We start from the raw sequence: 8,035 nt of genomic DNA on the forward strand, positions 1-8,035 counted from the left end.
CTTGGTAACTTCAAGAAAAGGACTGAAAATGACATGTGGGCATTGTGGTGAAACTGATTACAACCAAAGAAGATGCCCTTTGGTAAGTATTTTATCTTTCCGTAGTCAATAATTATGCTAATTAATCCATCATTTAACTACTTTATCAATTTTTTAGCTTTAAAGATCAAGACAAACAATCCAAGATGTGCCAGTTGCAGCACCCCTAGTGAGTCAAGAATCTGCCAGTATCTTCTCGCCTACTCGTGATTTTACTAGTTCTTTCTGTCAACAGACAAGCCTCTTAGCTGGACCTTCAAATTCAAAGACAAATGACAAAGAATCTGTTGGAGCTTCAAGGTCAAAGAAAAATGCCAACCCACCTATTGGACTTAAGCAACCTGTTATATTTTTAAGTAGTTTCTGATGAAGATAATAGTGAATCTGAGGAGGATGATCAACCAATTCTAAAGCCTAAGACAATATCTGAAGAAAAGACTAGGATTCAAGCAAACAAAATGTTGATTCGACCAACTGGTACTAGGAGAATTGGCTTCAAGGGAGATGAAAATGGTGTGAGTATGCCTACTTGCCACATTCACCGATAAAGCTTACTTGAAAAGGTAAAATAGCTATGACTTCAAATCAGTTGACAATTGAAAAAGGAAAAAAAATTGACAAACTAAAGACAAAGAGGGGCGACAAGCAGTAAGAAAGATACGACAACATTATCTAGTTATTTTATAGTTTTTCACTGTTATGTAATAACACAATTTTTTTTTATATTTTTCTAATTTCTTATGTTAATTGGACTTGAAAGTTGTATTTGGAAACAAGTTACTAATATTTTGTTGTTTTTGAACACTACCATTATATGAGAATGCCATTGTGTGCTCGGAACTAGTTGACGATTTTTTTTCAACTTTATTTTATTGTGCTGTTGCTTTTTGATAGTTTTAGTGCATTTTTGCTTTTGTTTTATTCCAGTTATTTGATGTTTTGGTATCAGTTTTGTGTCGTATAGAAAAGGTTCACTTTAAAGCATTAGAATATCAGTAATGGAACCAAAATTATGGCTAAAAACATTTTGTTGTTAGTCCAAATATGTTGGTGAAATTTGGACAAGTACTGAATCAAGTTTTCTAGCCTTATTAAATAACATAAATCGCTAAAACATAATTGCATCAAATACAAAAACAAAATCAATCAAAAACCTTGGAACTAGTTCTTGACGGTTCGATAATGTATTTTGAGCTATGTTAAATCTCCAAAACATACTTACATTAAATACAAAAATAAAATCAGTCAAAAACCTTTCAACTAGTTCTTGGAGGTTCAATGATGTATTTTGAGCTATGTCAAATATCCAAAACATACTTACATTAAATACACAAACAAAATTAATCAAAAATCTTTGAACTAGTTCTTGGAGGTTTAATGGTGTACTAGGAGCTTTTGTTAAAGTCTTCAGGTCGTAATTTCTTTTCATCAGTTGTTCGTTTTTCTTTTCTCACCATCAAAAATCACATCTCATAGTACTCGAACCTTGGCCAATTAAACAATCTTTATGTGTAGAATAGGTAGACACAAAGCCAAAGTACTGATCTTCAAATAGGAAAGAAGGACAATCCATTCCATATCTTATGGCTTTCTATTGTCCACTCTCCTTCTCTTAGGCAAGTTCTGAATCAGTTGGAAGAAGATCATAACCATCATGATGCTTGGTATTCTTATGTTTAACATGTATCAACTTCAAAATTACCGTAACAAGCAGGCTTGCAGCACCAATTAAGACATGGGGGAACTATAATTCCCAGCTAAATGGTGTTATGCTTGCAAATGTGCCTAAGAATTTGCGATGCTAAATTGAAAAAAATAGTGGAAGTAATGACACCTGGGAATATCCAGCTTCCAAAAATACCACGAAAAATATTTATCTTCTCCATGTCACGATAATTTATTTCATTGAAGACCTGTATCAAACCCTCCAAAAAATGATTACCTCTTTGTTAAAATAAATCTCAGTAACAATAAAACAAATCCAATATCGAGGATAGTTTGGTTAAGATTTAGAATGAGTTTCACATCAAAAGAACATCAAATGTATTATATACTACACTAAAGTTTAAAGCAAATACCTGACAGAACATGAATGTGTTGAAAATAAAGGTATTGAGAACTATGGTGGAGTTCGAACCTTCAAGTCTCAAAATTTACTTCCTAGTGAAGATAAAAACTAAAATTATAGCCAATTGAAAGATATTTTGTCCGATTATATTTCTCCACATCGTCTTGAAAATAAAAGTCACTTTCCTTCCAACAAGAGGCTTGCTCTTAGTCCTTCAGGAGGATATTCAGTGGCCAAGGCTATTGCATCTAAAGTGTCCATAATAAGGTTGAACCATAATAGCTTAACCACGATAAAAGGTATGGATCCTATTATGTTATAGCGATAGATAACTATCAGTTCTCACTTTTCTGCAATGGCACATACAGATCATTAACAGAAAAACAAACAAAGAACTCTTAAAGAACATTGAATACCTAAAATACATGTGGAGATAAAATTGATCATCAAAGCAACAACACAGACTGTAAGCTAAAAGTGCACAATATTTTGAATATTTGTGTACACAAAATAACCCTATTTAGCCACATTTACATTGTGCTAAAGTTGTCATCAAGCACTATAATATCAACACTTTCTTTAGCAACCAAATAATGTATTTAATAAAAAAGATGTCAGTAATAGCTTAAAATTGTTAACAATTATCAATAAGCAGTAATATAAGAAAACGACAAATTAACATTTTAATCTATGATATGAGCAATTTTCAAACCTCGGTTCCTACTATACCCATAGCATATCCAATAGCTGCTTCGTGAGGAGTAGGAGTATCATTTATGCCATCACCAATAACAGTCATAATTTTGTTAAATATACCTCTTAGATTATTGACCACCACAAGCTTGTCCATTGATGATGATCAAGTGATCACCTGCATTCAATATTGTAGCATTTAAGGAACAATTCATTTACACCGCGTGAATCTGCAAAAGTGAGATAAGAAAATCAAAAGAATACCCAAATTCTAAGAATTATATACCTCAATTCATCAGGGGTTTTGTTGAGAAATTTTGGAACTTCAATGGACAAACCATCAGCAGTTAGTATCCCGCATTCTTTAGCAATGACTTTGGCTGTCTTAATATTATCGTAACCATTCGCACAAAATTCCAGCAGCCAAACAAGCTTTTATTGCATTTCTTATCCCAGGGCGAAGAAGATGCCGACGTTTCAAAAAGGATTTGGAGGTTTAGCACTTGGAAGAAGAAGTTATTTTCAAAGAACCATAAAAGACCGGTGAAGAAGAACAATCGAAGAAAAAGGATTATGGTTCTTTATTGATGAGATTCAAAATTCGATATTAAGAAAAAGAGTGACTGATCGATATGTTGTAAAGGATTTTCTCCCTTTTGATGTTAGGATCAGATTTTTCTATTTAGGTATTTAGTTGAGTCGGGTATTTAGTTGGGTCGAATAGTGGATCCGATTGGGCTATTTATTTAATTTTTAATAATAATGAATTATTAATCAATCAAATCTCCAATCAATAACAAGTTATCACCTACTCCCTCCATTTCGTTTTAGTTAGCCCTCTTTCTAAAAATATTTATTTCAATTTAGTTGTCCCTTTGATGAAATCAAGAGAATTTTATTATGTTCTTCCAATACTACCCTTAACATTAAATAACTAAACAAAGTGTATTTACTCAAATTTATATTTTCAAAGTATAATTAATAAGGCTAATTTGGTAAAATAAACCCCTAATTAATATTTTCTTAATGGTTGTGCCAAGTCCACAGGGGCCAACTAATACGAAACGGAGCAGAAAATTGCATGCCATAGACCCAACTATGGGTGACTTTAGATATTTGACCCTAAATAAGAATGTCTTTGAAAAATAACCTTCCTTCCTTTTTAATATACTAAAAGTACCATTTTACCCCTCCACACCTCAAATATATTTTTAATCTTTCCATACTCATTTATCTCTTAAATTTTATTTTTTATTATTTTCACTTTTTAATTTTTCCTTTACTTTTATTATTCTACTTTTTTTCACTCTTTTTTTTCTTTAAACTTATTATTGTGATTTTTATTATTTTCAATTTTTATTTTTTCCTTTAATTTTATTTTCATGTTTTACCCATTGCAATAAGCACAGGTGACGAGAAATTTTATAAAGCTACAAAAAAAGTTCATCTCAAAGCTTGAGCTTCGAATTTCTCTCTTCCTTTTAGTGTAATTGCATTCTAACTTTAGGGTTTTTGATTTTGCCATTCATCTCTCTGCACTTTAGGTAATTTCTCTCCTTTTATCTTAATCTTATTTATGCATTTGAAGTATTTGTTACCTAGCAATTTTTTTGAGCTGAAAACCACTTTTCTTTTTCGTGAATCACATTTTATAATGCGTAGATTAATTTATAAACTCTATTTTTTTTTCTATCTACATCACCTTGATGAAAATGCATTTTGGGTGGTTTCTCTACTCACTGATCTCACTATTGTCCAGTCAGTAGGTTGTTTAGATTTAGATTTTGGGTGTTTTGTGTAGCCATTGCGTCAATTTTTTTGTCTAATAAATTTTATTTTGTAGCTTGATTCTTGTTTTTTTGTTAATTTTTAATTTGATAGTTGTTTTTATCTTTATAACTTTGCAGATTTTGGTAATCATGTCTAGCAAGATAAATTATGTCGAGTACTTTATTGATCCTAATGATTGGTTCAAGTCAGATCCCCCCGTTGGAGAGGGGATTCAAATTATCATACAACGATAACAAGATTTTTGGATGGCACACAGTTGTCATTGTTAGAGAAAGCATTTTTTGAAAATTTGATGAAATTAGGTACAATATGTGGTAGATTTTAATTTGGATGCTTCACAATCCATTTTTTATTAGAAAAATCCTTTCATCTATGACATTAAAGCATTTGATAATCTATCGAGCTTGAACACTGATTTTTGAATGTTCATCGAGTGTCGATTGAATACGTCAAAATGGTAGGTTTACTATCTTTAAGCTTTTCATTTTGTCATTTTTGTACTTATGGTAACACATATATTCTAATTATATTTATTTTTCGTGTATTTTAAGTGCCAAAAATATATACGTTAAAGGAAAAGATGTGCTGCCCAAATGTTTAGTGTTTGGCTCTTGTGTTGTGGATTCAAAAAAGTGATTTTATTCACTTGTAACTTGTGGTCGACCTTTGAATGACACGGTATTATCACTTGTTATCCTAATCTATATTTGGATTGGCTAATATCTACCTGCTATCTTTGTAACTTTGGTGTAAAGTTGTAACTTTTCTATTCACTAGTAGAGCTAGGTGTATAGTTAGAGGGGCGAAAGGGGGTCATTCGATTTTTAGTTTAATCTTGATTTGTCTACTTGTTTTAACTTTATTTTCATTTCATTGTAAAAACAAAGCCAATGTTGTTAATAAGATCCCTCCTATTTCGATTCATCGTCCGATCACAAGATTTAGCTCATTTCTTGGTTGTATGATACTAAGTAGGCGCTTGGCCGTGGAATTTATAAATTTGGAGTTGAAGATAGAGTAATGTTTAATTTGTATGTGGGGTTACTGACATTTCAGTAAGTTGCTGTATAAATCGTGAACAAACAACAGAAACCAGCAGTTGAGGTATAGTGTCTATCCCCTCCTGGTTTATTTTATAAATGAGCTGTTGTTAACATTATATATCCACAGATAACAAAGCCACCAATACCAGTGGCACCAATTAGAAACGAAATAGAAGACTGCATTATTATCGATGCTGAAGATTACAAGGCCACTGGTTATTCTGACGTGCCAATATTTATGCAGCATACTGAAGCAATAATGGAGGAAATTAATAGGATGGTAATCTTATATGATCTATATATCTTGGTTATGAATATAATTTTTGTGGATTTCCATTGATGTGTTAAATCTTTGATTCGGGATGAGGAATTTGAGATGGAAGATGCAGAGGATTGGTCAGTTGTGGACATAGACAGTTTTGATAAAAAGAATGAACTCACTGTAGTGGAATACATTGATGAATCTATTCTTACTGCAAGAAGGCTGAGGTAGAGATGTTATCTCTACTCTCCCTATTTGTTTGTTAGAATTTTTTTTTGTTTACAACTTGTACATGCTCATTACCCCACTATGTAGGAATACACTAGGTTTGTTGTTGTTGTTGTATATACTCATTAGGATTATGACGTGTAGAGTTAGCAGAAGTCCCATATTTTTCAACTGACTATCTAATTCTTTTAGATAGGATCTCATTAAGCTTAATAGATTGCCAAATTACTCACAAAAGCTAGTCTAATTTCAATATGGACTGCAATTTTCAGTCAGTAAAATAATAGGTGCAGAACTTAGGATATATAGACATACGGAGGGTATACTTGGGCTATTTCTGTTGTGATGCTATTCTATCAAGGATGATTACTGTTTTAATTTTAATTGGAAATCTAGAAAGAAATGGAGGTGTATTTTTACCCCTTTCTTTTAATGTTATTTTCAATTGCAGATCGCTGGCTGCGTCCCTTTAAACTATATGGAACAATAATTTGATATCAATGAGAGGATGAGAGGCATCCTCATTGACTGACTGATTGAGGTATATAGTGTTTGTTGTTGCATGTCATTTTTGAGTTTTATGAAGAAGAAAGTGATAATTTTAGGTGTCATTTAACGTCTAATTCAATTTATAGGTTCAATACAAGTTTGAACTGATGGAGGAGACCTTCTATTTGATTATGAATCTCATCGATAGATTCCTGGCAGTTCAGTCAGTGATTAGGAAAAAAACTTCAGCTTGTTGGAATAGCAGCTTTGCTTCTTACTTGCAAGTATGAAGAGGTTTCAGTACCTGTAGTGGAGGATCTAATTTTGATCTCTGACAAGGCTTATACCAGAGAAGAAGTGCTTGAAATGGTTAGTTTAAAGACCAAAATCTTACATTATCAGGACTTGTATCTCCATTTTTTTCTTCCTCGCTAAATGATTTCAATCGTTTTCTTATCTACAGGAGAAGTTGATGGTTGATGCCTTACAGTTCAACATGACAGTACCTACAACTTATGTGTTCATGCGACAGTTCCTTAAAGCCTCTCAGTCTGATAAGAAGGCCGGTTAAACGTTTTTGTCACATGAAGAAGTAACACAACAATATGAATCACTACTCATACAACTTTTTGTCATTTTTTAAATTAGGTGGAGCTCATGTCTTTTTCTTGATCGAGCTATGTCTGGTTGAATACAAAATGCTTAGATTCCCACCATCAATGCTTGCTGCTACAGCTGTCTTTACTGCTCAGTGCATTCTCGATGTATCCAGGGAGTGGAACACAACCTGCGAGAAGCATAGCAGCTACGACAAGAATTAGATTTTGTAAGTATATTTTATTTTTAAAGATACTTGTAAATACACATCCCTTTATCGAATAGACAAAGATGTGTAATTGTGTGCCTTATTTTCCACGACAGGGAATGCTCAAAATTGATGGTTTCTTTCCATCAGAAGGCAGCAGTTGGGAAGCTTACTGGCATGCACCGAAAGCACAACACGTCTAAATATGGCAATGTTGCAAGATGTGAACCAACTTCTTTTCTGTTAAAAGCCTGGTTCTAGGATAAGAAGAACACATGAGGGGGAACGACATGCTTTGCCAGTAGTTGTGTTGAATGAAATTGTTGATGTGTGCGCAACATATGTTGCCCCAGGCTCTGGGGAAGGGGGAAGGGTGTTTTTGAGTTCTTTTGCTACTGAGAGAACCATGTGTTTATTTGTTTTTTTCATGTACATTGTTTGACACTGCTGGTGTTTTGTGAAATATCTTGCTTTTAATACTTTTTCTTGAATACAAACATTAGAAAGTTAAAATTTCTTCTTAACAATATAAAGCTTAAGTGATTAGAAGCTTGGACACATAACACACTTAACAACTAATGTGACTAGAAGTTTGGTGGACACGCTTAAAAAGCCTT

At 32.8% G+C, this 8,035-nt stretch overlaps 2 pseudogenes; one reads left to right on the plus strand and one right to left on the minus strand.

Moving 5' to 3' along the window:
• Positions 1–1,426: 1,426 nt before the first annotated feature.
• LOC107859731 lies at positions 1,427–3,290 on the minus strand (annotated as a pseudogene).
• Positions 3,291–4,719: 1,429 nt separating this feature from the next.
• On the plus strand, positions 4,720–7,679 carry LOC107859742 (annotated as a pseudogene).
• The last annotated feature ends 356 nt before the right edge of the window (positions 7,680–8,035 follow it).

The sequence above is a fragment of the Capsicum annuum genome, chromosome 1 (assembly GCF_002878395.1).
Source record: "Capsicum annuum cultivar UCD-10X-F1 chromosome 1, UCD10Xv1.1, whole genome shotgun sequence".
Lineage (NCBI taxonomy): Eukaryota > Viridiplantae > Streptophyta > Magnoliopsida > Solanales > Solanaceae > Capsicum > Capsicum annuum.